Raw genomic sequence first — 18,027 nt, forward strand, 5'->3', positions numbered from 1 at the left:
ATACAGTAGTTTCTTCGAGGACTCACACTTTGGCATCTCTCAGCTACCTTAGTACAAACATCCAGAATTGTATCTCTCATGTGAGGCCAACAGTTGTGTGTGCGTGTGCGTGCAACTTCCTGCAAAAGCTCTAATTGCAGACCCTCTTACAGTCAGTAGCAACCAAGAGCGGTACAGCCAACTCAGCTTTGATTCCGGTCTAAACCTCCACAACCCTAGTCTGAGTTCACTAGTGCAGCAACAACTGTTAGTCTGAGTTTTATAGTTATGAAGCTCAATGATACAGCACAAGTATAGGATTGACTTGTGAAGTATGTGATCATGTAATTTGACGAGGATAGTCAATTTTCTATGTGCTTAATGAAATTAAGCAGGTGCTAAATGTGTTGTAATCATTTAGTTGTATCCTAAGTTTTTTTTTTTTTTTTTACAAGATAGAATTCTATTTTAGCCTAATCTAAGTATATATGTGTGTGAAACTCTCTCCTGGAGACTTAAACCCCGACACTTACTCCCCACACTCCACAAGCACTTATACTTGTAGAGTAACCATCGCATCAAGGGTGTGCAGTGATAGTTGTTTCCTAAGTTAGTTAGGAAGGTGTTAGTGCCATGTTGTCAAATAGTTAAAAAGTTAGTTAGTGCCAATGGCTTAGTGAAAGCTTAGCCTAAGTCAGTATAAAGGCTAGCTTCTGGTTGTATAAGATTCGTTCAGAAAATAAACCAAAGTTTTACTTCGCTTCATATCCAATATCTCTCTAATTAATTTCCTTTCTCCTTTCTCTAATTCTTGGAGGTCAACTGTCCTCAAATTCAGTTTTTTATCATCATCCAACCCTCGAGTCACAAGTGTTACAATCTCTAATAACAAGCTCCTGACGAGCAAGATCAACTCGTGCAGCCTGGTTTTCACATAAAAGGCAAGCATTGTACGGATTTCTTGGCAAAGAATGTCATTTAGATTATCTATTTATGACTCATGCACTGAACCTCCATTTTTTATTGTCGACAAACTATTGATAGATGTCAAGGGTGTTGTGTACATACATGATTTTTTTTTTTTTTTTAAATTAATGCGCCAATTCAAGTTCTAAAGCCGTGTGACAAGGCTAATGTAACAAAATCAATTACTTCAGTTTCGTTCTTTGATTGACTATAAATAATTATTTCCTCATTTTCAAAAAATTCTACAATATTACTTCTTTCTTCTTTCAATTTTCTTCTATGTCGTCTTCTAATCTGATTTTATAATTTCTTTGCAAGGTATTCAAAGAATTCAAATGAGCCTTTCGTGAGTTACATCTCTGAATGCAACTACTTTTCAATTCAATAATATTCATCGTCACCATTATCATAGTTATAGTCATCAAAATGCTCTTCATTTTCATAGTGCAATCCATTGCTATATATTCTTGTGGCATCTTCCTGTTCCATGTCTACATACCCTTGTCCCAGCTCTTCATAGTTGTCTGTGGTGTCCCTATCATGCTCTTTCTCACCATCGCTTCCATCACCATTTGATGCTTTGGCTTTTTTATTTGAATCAGAAGGTGGCTGCCAGGATTAAGTATAAAAAAATATATAACAAGTTGAAATAATTTATTTTATTGGTAATTACACGCATGCACACACTTTCAGAAGCTTAACATTCAAGTTTTCAGAATAAAAATGACTGGAAATAAACATACATCGTTGGCAAAGAGTGTCTCCAACACATCATAGTTGATTTTTGAACTGAGTCTCTGTGAACAAGAACACAATCAACACCAGAAGGAAATTAACATCTTAGTAGCAACGGTGAGAGAAGCAAAAAAGCAGTGAAATTAATAGACTTTACACTGGTGAAACTGGACAACAAGTGGAAGAAAAAATATATATTATATGGTCCTCAGTGAAGCTAATAAGAAAACAATATTGGCATATATTAAATAGAATAAATGAATCATATTAATACAGCTGAGCTGATATACCTTGTTATTAAAACACACACACACACACACCGATTTACCATATTTAGTCAATAATCATTTGCTTCAAGCACTATCTTTTCATGACTTACCTTCTTGATTGGCATTTGATGAGCTGCTTCTGCAGCTGTTTGAGCAGGATTGGCATTCAAATCTTGTTTTTGTTTTCGCTCCTAATTTGATATGAAACCAAAGATATTATTATTAGAGAATAGAAATTTCTATTGAGAATAACAAGTCAAGCAAAATAATAATTTCAAAACAACCACAACTGAATGAAGAAACATTTTCTCTTACAACTCTGCAAGCAGATTGGGGGGGGGGGGGGGGGGGGGGGGACAAGAACAAAAACAAAAACTTACAATAGTCAAAGCAAGTGCATAAGTTTGAGTCATTTTATTTTTATTTTTGGGCTGAAAAAAAAATTTATATATATAAACAGAGTTTAGGAGAGCAGATCTCGTTTTCTGGGACCCAGATCAAATGATCAAGACTAGGTAGAGGCCTATCTAAACTTTGACAAAAATATAGGCTACAAATTAAAGCCGAAACATATCACAAACATGATTTGATCCCAACTATTGTATTTGGAAGATGAAACTATTACCACAAATTCAATCACATGAGATATTAAACTTATAGGTAAATAACTAACGAAATCCTTCATACATATCTTTTACTTCCAATGCCATTAAAAACACTACGTAATTAGCCAACTTCACCCGCATTTTTTCAACAAAAAAGCTCCAGTCATCTTTGGCCTTTGCATCTAAAAGTCTACGTTTTCACTAAAATAAGTTACCGAAATGAAAAACAAAGTTGAATAAATGGCGTGTAAATAAACACCTTTCTCGACTTGGCCACAGCTGCTGCAGCTAATTCATGCGCAGCTTGTAATTCATCAGAACAATTCTCCAAGTCTATCTGACTAGCGTCCATCTTAGCAGCAGCTACTGCTTCTTGTTCCTGGAAACCATACAGATACAGTACATTATATAAACCTCTAAGGGAAGAATAATATTGTCAGATTATGTATATTTTATGTTCACTAAAAAATCAATTCAAAGTTGCAATGAAATGTTAACCTCAAGATACTCTTTGTTCATTTCTTCCCATATAATTGTCTTGTTACGCGTCTCCTTGTCATTATTCAGGTAGCCATCAATCTAGCAAAACACAAATCAAGCAACAAACTCACTGTTAAAATTAAATGAAAGAAAATGAAATATTATCATGCATAATCGTATAGAGCTTCAAAAGAACGCAACCTGTAACCAACCCAATGAATTCAGTTGTTGAGAATTTCAAATTTTGAGATTTACTAATTCTTGGGAGTTCAAACTCAACAATTCAAATTCCCAATGACTTATATATGCTATTGCTTGAATGTGTTTAGAATTTGTTCCACCCCCCCCCCCCCTCCCCCCATTCTTCTTTCAAAAGGAATTCATTGTAAATAACAAACAAATAAAAATTACAAAACAGGCTTATACACTTACAAAACCCTCATAACCATTTTTTGGAAAAGTCTAAGTCTGAAGAACCCCATAAAATTTGAATTTAAAACTCCATATACCTAAAAATAGGCCACTCTATTATTTTTTCTACAACCCCATTAAACAAAAAACTGAAATCGAGGTGAGCTTCCATAAATCCTCAAGAGTCCACCAGAAGAAGCACAATATCCCACCCAACTTTCTTGAACAAATTGACGTCCTTTTTATTCACTTTCTTTTTTTCTTTTTCTTTTTTCTATAGATAAGTATGCCTTCTATCACTAATTTAGAATCACCTTTCATTAAAGCCTGCTTGCAGCCCATATCAAGCACCAACTCCAGAGCCCATCTCACTGCCAATGTGTTGGCAGCTGCTGAATACAATCTAGTGTTCAGTGTTCTCCACCCATGCTTTTGAACCTTCCCCTGTGCTATTCCTTGCTACAACTACTAAACAAGCAATATCTTCATTCCAAGCGGCATCTACATTAAACTTTAGCCACTGTTCAGGAGGGCATTGCATTCCAACTTGGTATCACTTGATTAAGAATCACCATCTCTGGTTCTTGGTACTTCCTGGCACTCATGGTAACAGTATGATGTATACTCCAAGCAAAACCTCTGGCTCAACCTTACCTCCTCCAAATAAAACTGAACTTCCACATTAAACTTTAGCCACTGTTCAGGAGGGCAATGCATTCCAACTTGGTATCCATCTCTGGTTCTTGGTACTTCCTGGCACTCATGGTAAACGTATGATGTATACTCCAAGCAAAACCTCTGGCTCAACCTTACCTCCTCCAAATAAAACTGAACTTCAGAGCTTCCACAGAACATCAATGGTAACAGCAGATAGCAAGGAAAAATGATCTGCAGTAATTTGGTCCTGCTGCAAATCATCAGGAGCATAATAATTATTGAACTGCACCAACTTTGATCTCAAGCAGGTCTGGACTTCATCCAACTTTCAAAACCCAATCTGAACCAAACCAGATAGCCTTGCTTCTTAAGACCTCAAAAGCAAATGAATTTCTGTTTCCAATCCACACAAACCTCACACCTCTCCTTCACCAACCAGGTTTCTAGCCAATCTGCTTGCTAATGGTAGAAAACCAGTTGCAACCCTCCACAAAAACATCCTCAATCTTTTATGCAGCTTTCCACTCTTTTTCTCTACCTTCTTGATGTGCCCTTTAGGGTGACTTTAAAGAGAAAATACACAACTTTTCCCCCAACCACACAACTGTATCATAACTTGCACCATACCTGGGAATAGGAATTTTCTTATACCATATTTTAGACAACACTATGTTTAAAAATTTAAAATTTGATTGTTTAAATAACCTTCTGAATAATTGTTTTGTAGCTACAAAATTAATATTTTGACCGTTATGGATAATTTTCAAATGACAAGAAAAACCCTACAACAATGATAAACATATTTTTGGCTGAAATATCACCCCCTTTTTTTCTTTTTCTTTTTTCTAGAAATCACTCAATGCACTTGTTTGTTCGATGAAAATTCAAATTAACATGTACTCTATATAATTAGTAATTTTCACGAAGATTTAGATATACTAGAATTTTTTTTTTTTTTTATAAGTAATAAACTTCATTGAAAAATATAGAAATCATACCAAAGGGGCCAAAGCACAAAGTCAATGTGCTAAGGAAAAAAACACAGCAAAACGTTATTAAAAAAAAACAAAACTATGGTGCATGGAATGTACAACATTTATCTATCAAAAAAAGAATGTACAACTATCAACCAAAGAGTACTTAAGACTAAAAACACCCAACACAATTATCCTCTCAAGCAAAGTCAGTAGGAAAGATAGTTTCAACTCATGGATCAATCTCTCCCTTCCTTCAAAAGTACGCCTCTTCTTCCAAATACCCCACACGAGGCAATGAAGGATCACCACTGATTATTTCTGTTAAACTTGCTCGACCAGCTACATAAAAGCTCCACCACACCACTTGACATAACCCATTGAACCCCAAATAATGAAAAGACCATATTCCAAGACTCTCTACCTTCAGGGCAATGAATAAGTAAATGATCAATAGTCTCCCCATCCTTCTCACACATGAAACACCAATCAATCACAACAACTATTCAACACCTCCCCAAATTATCAATAGTTAAAATTCTCCCCAAAACTGCTGTCCAAAGAAAGAAGCTGACTTTTTATTGGCATTTCCTATCTAAGTGATGGGAGTCAGAATTCTCATGTTTCATGAGAACTAAAATGCTAATTGTAATTGTTGGCAATTATGTCAAATATTTGTGTGACATTCAGCTCTCATTTGATAAGCTTTTGTGTAGTATGTGCACCTCCCATGAGACCAAAATATTCTATAATAAAATAAAAAGGGTAATGCAATAAGCTTCATACCTCAACATCATCAATATCAGAAAGGCCATCTGAATCTGATTTATCATCGGTGATGGAACTCGTATCCTTAAATTTCTGAAATTTATCAGAAACACCATCTACTTCAAACTTATCTCCAGTGGCAGCTGCTGAAAATTAAGCATTATTCAAAATTCAATAGGATTGCATGCAGAGATGTTTTGTATAAAAAAAAACCTTTTCCTGTTAACAATATATTTTCAAAGAAAACTTACAGTTACAGATACTTCCATTCTCCCTTTGGTTCAATTGTTCATTCTGAGTTGCACATCCTATTAATTAAGGTCTAAGCACAAATTCTTGCGGTTTAAGTTTGTACTACTTGTGTCGCACTGCATTGATAAGGATCTTCTTATGATAACATGCCAATGTATAATGTATTAACCGATGAAGGTTTCGCCAAACCTTGTCTTTCAAAGAAGAAAAGGTTTTATTATTATTAGCCTGCGCCGTAGGTTATGATATTAACATGTCACCGTCCGTATTAACCCATTCGTGACCTAATTAACTTTATTTTTTAGGTCAATGGGGCCAAACAACTTTAGCCCAGATTTGGCCCTCACCATGCGTACTAAATTTTTAAAAACAGGTCATGTAGTCTTTGGGTGTACATGGGCTGGGCTGGGCTGAGTTTGGTTGTGAGACTTTTTCACTTCAACCCACCTATGATGGGTTGAAAAAATTTCAACCCAACACAATTCATCAAAGTGGTCCAACTCAACCCAACTTACGAGGGTCGGGTTGGACTCACAGGTTAGGCAGAATTTTTTTTGTTTTTTTGTTTTTTTTTAAATTGGGTATTAGAACAGTAGCGACCAGTAGTATTACAATGTTTGCTGCCCCTACAATCTTCTATAAATTCTAAGCAAAGCACTATACACAAATTATTAAACCAAATAGTTTTATTACTATTCCTACTCAGTTATTGACAAACAAAATAGAATAGCAAAAATATTAAAACTATTTGCAACTCCTTATCGTCTAAAATTCTAAGCAGTAGCACCACTTATTTGTTTATGTTGATGAGGTGGCCGTTAAATTCTATTTAAGCTTCTTTTTTTTTTTGAGAAACACACGCATACACACACACACACACACACATATATATATATATATATATATATATATATATATATCTGAGAAGGGGGATGAGATAAGGGAATACACTCACACACCAACACCAAAACTACATGCAGCAGTTAGTGTCGCGGAGCAAATGATAAACCCCTTCTCAATATCATACCTTACTGATATGGGAGACTCAACAACACTGAGTATCTTTTTTTTTAGAAACACACACACACATACATATATATAAGGGGAAGGGGGATGAGATAAGAGAATACACTCACATACCAATACCAAAACTGCATCAGCAGTTTAGTGTCACAGAGCAAGTGATAAACCCCTTCTCAATATCATACCTTACCAATGTGGGACGACTCAACAACACTAAGTCTCTTTTTTTAGACTATTTAAGCTTGTCATGTGCTAGTTAGTTCAATAAAAATTTCAATTATGTCACGCAATTAAATAGCCTAAACTTTTTTTAAAATAAAAAAAAAAAAAAAAGCTTTAAAATTAAAGAATAAAAAATTAATTCAAATCCCTTTTCCAGGCATCCAAATAAAACCCAAACACAAACCCAACAAAATTAGTTTTCTTGAATCCAAATAGAAATTCAAAGGAAAATCCTAACAATCTTGGTGCTTCTTATCATCTAAACACACATCCTAACCAATGGAGGAGTGAAAAATAAAATTAAGAGGGGAACAAAATCTAAATATATCAATCATTTTAAACCAACAAATAAAACACACACATAAATCATATTTTTAACAATATTATTATATTATTATTTTCCTGTTTATAAAAAGTAAAAACATTCCATCAAGTCAGTTTATGGGTCCGTTTGGATAGAGCTTATTTTGCTGAACCTGAAAACTGAAAACTGAAAACACTGTAGCAAAATAATTTTTAAATGTGTGAATAGTGCCGTGGGACCCATTGTTAATGAAAAAGTTGCTGAAAAGTGAAGTTTATGGGACCCGTGAACAGTGCACAGGTGCACTGTTCCTGGCTAAAAAGTCAAAACATGTGGCTAAAAAAAAATTTTAAAAAAAAAAAAAAAAACGCAAACGTGGATCCGCAAACGCGGATCCAAACAGATACTATATATCTTCTAAAAAAAAAGTCAGTTTTATATAATTCAAGGAAAATGTTTTTTTATTAAGTCATGTGTATTATCCTTTAAATTATAATAATCATTGTAAATACACAATTGCGCCTGGACCCCAAAACACACATGGGCTCCAGCCCAATTAGCCTTAAACAATGAAATTTGTAGAGTGTGGGTTCGCAATCTAGTTTAGTGATATTCGAAACTTGGTGAACAGGCTGAACTATTACAGTGTTTGCAAATAAAAGACAAACGGGAAAAAGTAAACTTCCTCGGACGTGTGCCGAGGACAAATTATATATTATTTGTCTTTTTCTTTTCTCAAAGGCCACAGTTCTTAATATTTCTCCTTTTTCTTTGCCCTCTTTCCTCCTTAAATACTTCTTCTTCTTTCCTCTTTGTCCACGTGTCACACAAATCACCTTATTAGCCACCTGTCCCATCCACCACCCTCTGGAAGTCTTTAAATTATAGCAAGAAGACTGACTTCTACTACTCAGGGGCCACTCCCCCATTAATGCGGCCAGGGTGGTAGGTGCAGGGTCTTTAATGTGGAGGTAGCAGCCTTTCTATAAGATATTTCCCTCACACCGTTGCGTCTGGAGGGTGCTTAAATCCCCCTCTTAACCAACAGTTTCTCCGTAACTCTACCTTGATCTTTTTGGCAAATCCCAGGGTCATCGTGGGTCTGTCCGAGGAGATATTCGACCTCGGACGAATCCTCGGACTTTCGACTCATGAGCCGAGTTACAGTTCTAAGAGGCTTTTAGTCTAAAACAAACTAGCGCCCATCAACAAAGCCCGAGGCCCAAATACTTACTTAGGTCCTTTTAGCCCCCACAATAGCCCCTCAAAACTTTACTTTTCCTCATCCGAGGAGAAAAATAAGGTTTTGATCCGAACAGAGCTCCCCTCACACGTTTCGTACATCACCATGCGTGTGGGGATCATTTCATTCCTAGAAAATGCCGTTTGGCGCTTCGATTTCCAGAACGCGCGCATTTATGACTGCAAGTTACACCCTGTTCCCCACGTTCAACGGTGAGATGAACATCCAACGGTCCTCATCACCTCCTGAAAATTTGGGCGGGAAGAAACCAATTTCAAGGCCGCCTCTCGTACGTCATGACGTTTGGAAATCTGCGCCCTCATTCATTTCTTCAGGATTCAATCACATCAGAGCATCAATCATCATCTTTTCTCTCCAGAAACCCGTGGAAACTCGCATAACTACAAACTCGTAAGTCCTTACTTTCTCTACTCTTTTTTCTCCTCGGATTCTATCCTCGGATTCCTACTTAACCATATTCCTTCTTAAAACTTGCCCTCTCCTTTCTCTTAGATGGGTAGATTTAAGTGTTTAGTTGATACTGCCGCTGGGATGGAAGGCTTTAGAGCCAAATACCATATCCCCAAAGATGTGGGTTTGAAATACTGTCAGGCAGAAGCCGTAGGTGATTCTAGGAAAACGGAAGAGATCATTATCCCCATGATTACTTTCATAGAAGGTGGGATGACCCTCCCTATGAGAAGCGCAACTAGGGAATACCTTCGCAATCACAGGTTGTGCCCAGACCAGTGCGCACCCAATGTATTTAGGGTCTTAGGAAGTGTCGACGCTCTAAATGAGCAGATGGGCTTGAACCTCACTTGGCATAACATCGTCTTCATGTATGAGTGTCACAAACTTACAAAAGTAGGTTACTACATTAAATCACGGTCTAGTGTAGTTAGGCTAATTTCCTGTCTGCCCAATCCTAATAAAGGCATGAAGGACGATTACCTCATCGCCTCAGGCAACTGGCATGATGGCCCTCACTGCCCAGTCGTATGAGGAGACCCAGGTGTGACTCTTTAGGAGTTAATTTCTCTACCCCGAACTTCAATCTCAAAAATTTCTATTGTTTATTTCCTTTTACATATTATCCATTTCGATTTCTCATATGCATTGCAAATCTGACCATACTTGGCTTTGTTGGTATTCTTTCTTGCAGATAAACAACTCGTGCGCCCTCGTTTGAGCCACTGCAACGTTGCTGATCTGAACCGCATCCTGCGCTCAGAAGTATTTGTGAGTGAAGACTTGCAACTTAGAGCGGCCCACTTAATACTAGGGTACGACCCAATATCCTCGGATTTCCAGGAGATAGAGAACGCGATTATCGCGGGGGATAGGAGGCGTAAGAGGATAAACATAGCAAGGCCGCGCTTTCTTGCCAACCATGACATCCCCGACGACCCCAACACCATCCTCTACACGCAACCTATCGCGGCGATCCCTCTCTCGACGCACTCTCAAGCAACTGCTGTTCCGGAGGAGCAAGTATCCTCTTCGCACATGTTGGACGACGAGATAGACCGGTTTCAACTCGAGGACGTTGAAAGACCCCGAGGGAACCAGTTTGTCGTGCTATCTGACGAGGAAGACGAGCCTGCCGAGGCCTCCGGAGTTGCAGGCTTAATAGTTGCCCATCCCGAAGACAATTCCGAGGAGGAAGAGATGGACGTGCTCAGCGGCCTTCTAACCAAGAGGGGCGAGAGAGTCGCCCAAAAAAGAGTGGGAAGGTCCCAAGTTCCTCCGACCTTACCACCTCCCCCTCCTCCAGCCGATCCTAAACCTCCAGTCGAGGAGCCAAAGAAGAAAAAGAAGGGGGATGCCGAGGAGGCTGGTGGCGAAAAACAGAAGAAGCCAAGACAGCAGCCACAACAAGCCCCGCAGCAGAAACTGGACAAGGGCAAGAGACGTGCCCGTTCAGTTGAGAGTGGGGAAATTAGGGATATGGCTGAGGTGCGCCAAGCACCGGCTACCTGGTCTCTTGACTTGAGATTGGATAGAGCACCAATCTCTTGCCAGTCCAGCATTAGGGCAATCCAGCAAGGCCACACCCACCATATGGCCGAGGCGTTGGAGCGTTCCCTTTTGCTGCCCAAGGATATGGATGCCTTGGAGAAGATGAGCCAGCATCAGTTGTTCCTTTCTTTGAAAAGGGACTTAGCCCTGGTATGTTTCTCTCCGTGCGCATACTTCGTTCTTTATAATATCTGGCTATTTGTAAATGTTTTACTACTCCTAACCCTCTGATACTTTGTCACAGGCCGTTCAAGAGGTCTTTGCTGCTGAGAAGTTCATGGAGGATTCTCGGAAGAGGGCCGAAATGGAGCAAGAAATTCGTCTGGAGACTGAGAAGTCTTTAGGCCAGGCCCTAGCTGAAAATGAGAGACTCTCCTCTCAGTTGGCCAACTTAAAAAGAGAAAGAGACGGCGCCGAGGCCAATCTGAGAACGATGAGGACTCAAGTAGAAGGGCAGCGCAAGCTTCTTCATCAAAAGGATGATGAGCTCTCTTAAGCCCAGAAGGAACGCTCGGACTTAGAGAAGGAGCTTGCGCGACTGAAGGAGGAAGTTAACACCTTCAAGCATTCTCTGAAGGCTGCAAAGCAGGCAAGTTACAAGGAAGGGGTAGCTGCAACGGAAGACCAGCTGACAGAGGCTTTCGCGGCCGTGTGCCAAGAATACTGTCAGCAGGTCTGGGGGGAAGCCCTAAACGTAGCAGGAGTTCCTTCAGCGTCCAAGCTGAGGAAGTCCGAGAACATTTGGCCTCCCCTGGACATACAGGAGATCGAAGAGGCTCCTGCTGCTGCTCCTGCCCCTGAAACAATTCCTCCTGCTCTTCCTCCTGTGATTCCAGAGCTCATTCCAGATCCTACAGAACCTTCAAGTTCCAACAAAGAGAAGGAAGGGAGTGGTGGTGCCGAGAAGGGCCTAAGCCAAAGTGTGGAACCTATCATCCCTCCAACCACTACAACAGACAAAGGAAAATAAGTTCTGTCTTCCTTTGAGCTGGAATTAAAAGACACTGAGGCTACCAGCACTTCTCAGCAAGACCCTCCTCCGAAAGCTTAGGGTCATGCACAGGGCTTCTTTTTTTGTACTTAGAATTTTCCATGTAGTGATATATATATATATCGACATAATTAATGAAAGACAGCTTTATTTGATTTTGATCTGTATTGTGTTTATTTCATCTTTTCCCCTTTATGCTTACCATAAAAGTTCTCATTAGCACACAGCAAAAGAAAGAATGAGATAAATAAGTCCACTTTTAGCAGTTGAACCATTAAAACTTTAAACAGCAATACACATATTCGCCTTGTGAAGTAAAGCGTTCAAGAACCTAACAGAGACTAACCTGGTTTAGCTGGTAAGCAGTACCTCATTTTGCAAACCCATGTGATACTTAGGACTTGTAATCTGAAATGCTAATTCTAGTAAAGTGTGGGGTCTGAGGATCCTACCTTATCAAATTTCTGCCTGACACTTAAAGATATATAACTTAAGACTCCATTTAACCACGATTTTATTCAACAAACAATCAGACATCAATTTTAACAAGGTATGGGGTCCAAGGACCATACCTAACCAAGTTTCTGTTTGGTATTTAGAACAGTAACTTAAGACATTAATTTCTCCAAAGTAGAAGGCCCGAGGACCCGGCATAACTAAGGTTCTGTTTAACAAATAATAAGATATCAATTTCCACTAGGTATGTAGTCCGAGGACCATACATAACCAAGTTTCTGTTTGACATTTCAGAAAAGTAACTTAAGATGTTAATTTCCCCAAAGTAGAAGGCCCGAGGACCCGGCATAACTAAAGTTCTGTTTAACAAATAATAAGATATCAATTTCCACTAGGTATGTAGTCCGAGGACCATACATAACCAAGTTTCTGTTTGACATTTCAGAACAGTAACTTAAGATGTTAATTTCTCCAAAGTAGAAGGCCCGAGGACCCGGCATAACTAAGGTTCTGTTTAACAAATAATAAGATATCAATTTCCACTAGGTATGTAGTCCGAGGACAATACATAACGAAGTTTCTGTTTGATATTTCGAGAGTTGTAATTGATAAGTCCATATACATTTATAATTTAAACCACAAATGATAAAAGTGCCTTTTATTAATAATAATACCTTCGAAGGTTGTTTACATTCCACGGACGTTGTACAACTCTTTCATCTAGATCAGCTAGTCGATATGACCCTATACCTGCTACAGAAATAATCCGATATGGTCCTTCCCAGTTCGGTCCTAATTTACCCCAGGCTGGGTTTCTAGCAGTACCTACAACCTTTCTCAGGACCAAATCCCCAGGCGCGAGTGGTCTGAGCTTCACATGGGCATCATACCCTCGTTTAAGCTTTTGCTGATAATAAGCCATTTGGACCATAGCTGTCTCACGCCGTTCCTCAACTAAATCTAGGCTCTTCTGGGCTAAAAGTACTCGTCCTCAATGTGGGGAAGCCAAACTCTAAAGGTATCACTACCTCGATCCCATAAGTCATAGAGAATGGTGTTTCTCCTGTGGATCTGCACGGCGTAGTTCGATACGTCCATAGAACGTGTGGTAGTTCTTCTACCCATTTGCCCTTCGCATCGTCCAGCCTTTTCTTAAGGCCACTAACTATAACCTTATTAACGACCTCGGCTTGCCCGTTTCCCTGAGGATAAGCTGGAGTGGACTATCTATTTGTGATGTCCATGTCACCACAATATTTCCTAAAAGCTCTACTATCAAATTGAATGCCATTGTCCGAAATGAGTGTATGTGGTACTCCAAATCTAGTGATGATGTTTTTCCAGATGAACTTCTTGGAATCGACATCCCTAATATTTGCCAAGGACTCAGCCTCTACCCATTTGGTGAAGTAGTCGGTCCCCACAAGTAACCACCTTTTGTTTCCCACAGCCCTCAGGAATGGTCTTACTATGTCCAATCCCCATTGAGCGAAAGGCCAAGGACTGGAGAGAGGGTTAAGGACTCCTCCGGGTTGATGGATGTTAGGAGCGAACCTCTGGCATTGGTCACACTTTCTTTCATAGTCCTGAGCTTCCCTCTGCATATTGGGCCACCAATATCCCTGAGTCAGTGCCCTATGAGCGAGGGACCTTCCCCCAATGTGGCTCCCACAAATTCTCTCATGCAGTTCTTCTAAAAGTGCCTCCGTTGATTCGGGGTGCACGCATAACAAATATGGTCCGGAGAAGGACCGTTTATACAATTTCTGATCCTCGGACAACCAAAAACGCGGTGCCTTTCGACGGATCTTGTCTGCCTCAGACTTGTCATCAGGAAGAATGTCGTTTTTCAGAAAAGATATCATAGAATCGATCCAATTAGGTCCAGGCCTTATCAAATGGATCCGGGCTGCTCCAACAATGGTAACAGCTAGCGCTAGCAAATCTTCGACAAGGATAATCCTAGGCAAACCCTAAGCCGAGGACGTCGCTAAGGCAGCCAAGGAGTCTGCATGTGTATTCCCACTTCTAGAAACGTGAGAAAAGATAAAAGAATCAAATTTGGATTGTAAACGTTTGACCTCGGTCAAGTATTCTTGCATCCTGGGGTCCCTAGCCTCTATGGTCCCCGTCACCTGACCGACCACTAATTGAGAATCCGAGAGCATGTGAACTTTCTTTCCGCCCATCCTATGTACCATGTTCATGCCGATCAAGACTGCTTCGTACTCGGCCTCATTATTAGTAGCCGAGAACGCCAACCTTAAGGATTTTTAGAAGACAATCCCTTCGGGAGATACCAGGACGAGTCCGATGCCAGACCCTCTCTGGTTAACTGCCCCATCAACGGATACGTTCCAAGTCAAAGGTCTTTCATTTGTAATCATGCCAACTGATTTCTCATCTATGTGTGACTCCTTCAAAGTTTTTTCCAATAATGGTTCAGCAAACTCTGCCACCAAATCTGCAAGAACTTGGCCCTTCACCGAGGTACGTGGCCCGTATTTAATGTCAAAGGCTCCCAAAATAGTTCCCCATTTAGCCACCCTTCCAGAGTAGTCGGCACTACGCAGCACTGACTTGAGAGGCAGTTGGGTCAAAACTACAACGGTATGGGACTGGAAATAATGAGGAAGCCTCCACGTGGCATGAACTACGGCTAGAAGTGCTTTCTCCAAAAGCAGATAACGCACCTCGGCATCATTCAGCGTCTTGCTGACGTAGTAGACCGGTCTTTGCACCCCACCGTCGTTCCTTATGAGGACCAGGCTGACCGCGTGAACGGCCACTGCCAAATACGCAAATAGGACCTCATCTACCTCAGGCCGAGACATAATGGGTGGCCGAAAAAGATATTCCTTAAGTTGTTGGAAGGCTACAACGCACTCTTCGGACCATTGGAACCCCTTCCACTTATTCAACAGTTGGAAGAAAGGCCTGCATCGATCAGCTGACCGAGAGATGAACCGGCTGAGAGCGGCGATCATTCCGGTTAACTTCTGAACTTCCTTTGGATTCCGAGGTGGCTGTAAGGTTTGAATGGCTCTGACCTGTGCCGGATTCACCTCTATCCCTCTATGAGTGACCATATAACCTAAGAACTTCCCCGAACTCACACCAAAAGAACACTTCGAGGCATTAAGACGCAACCTGTACTTTCTAAGTACTTGGAAAGTGTCGTCCAAATCTTTCAGGTGCGCAGATATCGCCTTGCTCTTCACTACCATGTCATCCACATATATTTCAATGGTCTTTCCAAGCTGCAATTCAAACATCCTGGTCATCATCCTTTGGTAAGTAGCCCCAGCGTTCTTCAACCCAAACGGCATCACCTTATAGTGATAATTCTCTGTTGGAGTAATAAAGGTAGTTTTCTCCTGATCTTCTGCTGCTAGTGGAATTTGGTGATAATCCTAGAAGGCATCCAAAAAACTCATCCGAGGATGTCCGACTGTGGCGTCCACTAGCTGGTCGATGTGTAACATCGGGAAAGAGTCCTTTGGGCAGGCTTTATTCAAATCTTTGAAGTCTACACATACTCGCCATTTTCCACTCTTCTTTTTTACCACGACCGTATGCGCCAACCACTCTGGATAAAAAACTTCCTTGATAGCCCCAGCCTTCTTAAGCTTGAGCACCTCCTCTTTAACGGCTTCAGAATGCTCCTTCGAGAAACGCTGAGGGGGCTGCCTTCTAGGAGGAATAGCAGGATTGACGTTCAAACGATGACAAATGAAGCTTGAGTCAACACCCGGAGCTTCATGGGGGTCCCAGGCAAAAACATCGACGTTGTTCTTTAGAAACTCCATTAGTTCCATCTTCTCCTGGTGTGGCAAACATATCCTGACCTGGAAGAACCTTTCGGGATCACCGGATATCAAAAAATTCTCAAGGTCTTCGCATACGGCCTCCTCTGCTGTCACCGCGTTGGGCGCATCCAGAGTCGTTAATTGCTATAGGTCTTTCACAGCGGAGGTCGAGGACTGCGCTTCGGTCTGATGCAACACTGCGGCCGATATGCATTGCCTTGCCATCAGTTGGCTGCCGAGGATCTCTTCAATGCACTCCCCGAAGGCAACTTCACCTTAACATGCAAGGTGAAGGAAACGGCCCCCAGAGCGTGCAGCCAGGGCCGGGCGAGGATGGCTGTGTATGGAGAATATGCATCGACCACGATAAAATCGACCTCGACCGTCTCGGAGCCAGATTGTACGGGCAACCAAATCTGTCCCTTTGGAATAACAGCTTTCCCTTCAAAACTTATTAACGGCGAGTCGTAAGGGGTGAGGTCCTCTAATTTCAACTTTAGCCCCTTAAATAGATCAGGATACATGATATCCGCGCCGCTGCCTTGATCGATCATTACCCTTCTCACATCATAATTCCCTATCCTCAGAGTAACCACTAGGGCGTCGTCATGGGGTTGGATGGTCCCAACCTTATCCTCCTCTGAAAATCCCAAGACGGACACATTTAGCTTCAATCTCTTCGGCTTGGAGCCCCCCTCCTCGGCTTGGGAGTCTGAAACTGCCATCACCCTAGTAGGACATGAGCTAGTCCTGCCAGGCGCAGCGAAGATAACGTTGATCGTACCCAAAGGGGGCCAAGATGAGTTATTCCTCTGATTATTTGAACCAGACTGACTGCCCTGCCTGCTAGGTTGGTACAGGTGCTGCTTTAACTTCCCTTCGCTAACAAGCTGCTCCAAGTGATTCCAGAGGGTCTGACAGTTCTCGGTAGTATGACCCACGTCTTGATGGTACTAACAAAAGGGATTCTGATTCCTCTTGGCAGGATCCCCTGCCATTTTACTGGGCCATCTGAAGTAGGGTTCCTTACGGACCTTCTCCAGTAGCTGGTGCACTGGCTCTTGGAATACGGATTAAGCGTTCGAGGTGCCACCGAGCCGGTACCGGAGTAATCTCTTCTCGGCTTGTTGTTGTGATACCTGTCCGACCTGAAATCCCTTCTCTCCTGCGGGATAACCTTTGCCTTACCCTTCCCCTGCTGTTGGTCTTCCTCGACCCTTTTATATTCGTCAATACGATCCATGAGGCGACGTACACTCCGTACGGGTTTTTTGGTCAAGGACTTCCTCAAGTCATGATCAGTTGGAAGGCCCACTTTAAAAGTATTGATCGCCACCTCATCAAAATCTCCATCTATCTCGTTAAACATCTCCCAATACCTGTCGGAGTATGCTTTCAACGTCTCGCCCTCCTTCATAGCCATAGACAACAGTGAGTCCAACGGTCGAGGAACTCTGCTGCAGGTAATAAACCGTGATGCAAATGCTCTAGTCAGCTCCCCGAACGAACTTATAGACCCTGATTTGAGACCGTTGAACCACCTCATAGAAACAAGTCCCAAGCTATAAGGGAAAACCTTGCACATCAGGGTCTCATTGTGAGAATGCACTGCCATTCTCTGGTTAAAGTGGCTCACATGTTCCACCGGGTTAGTCCAACCGTTATAAATGGTGAAGGTGGGCTGGGTGAACCTCCTAGGGAGCCTCACATTCTCAATCCTGCGTAAGAATGGCGATTTGGAGAGCTGGTGCAACGCCCGGCTCATGGCATCATTCCCTAAGCCCCTGGAATGGAGCTTCCTGCTCCTATGACCTGATAAGCCATCCTCTTCGCAAGAGGATGTTCTGCTAGGGGGCGACCA

The 18,027-nt window shown here is 41.3% G+C and overlaps 1 protein-coding gene across 4 annotated transcripts in view; it reads left to right on the top strand.

Annotated features, from left to right (window-relative positions):
- Positions 1 to 395, top strand: part of LOC142636323 (uncharacterized) — an 8,671-nt gene extending 8,276 nt beyond the window's left edge. Inside the window, exon 5 of one of the 4 annotated variants that reach the window (XM_075810508.1) lies at positions 1 to 395. This exon is cut by the window's left edge and continues 6 nt beyond it. The gene's annotated coding sequence lies outside the window, so the exon portion shown is untranslated. The other 3 variants (XM_075810506.1, XM_075810507.1, XM_075810509.1) reach the window with 3 other exon arrangements.
- The last annotated feature ends 17,632 nt before the right edge of the window (positions 396 to 18,027 follow it).

This window comes from Castanea sativa, chromosome 5, assembly GCF_040712315.1.
Source record: "Castanea sativa cultivar Marrone di Chiusa Pesio chromosome 5, ASM4071231v1".
In the NCBI taxonomy this organism is placed as follows: Eukaryota; Viridiplantae; Streptophyta; class Magnoliopsida; order Fagales; family Fagaceae; genus Castanea; species Castanea sativa.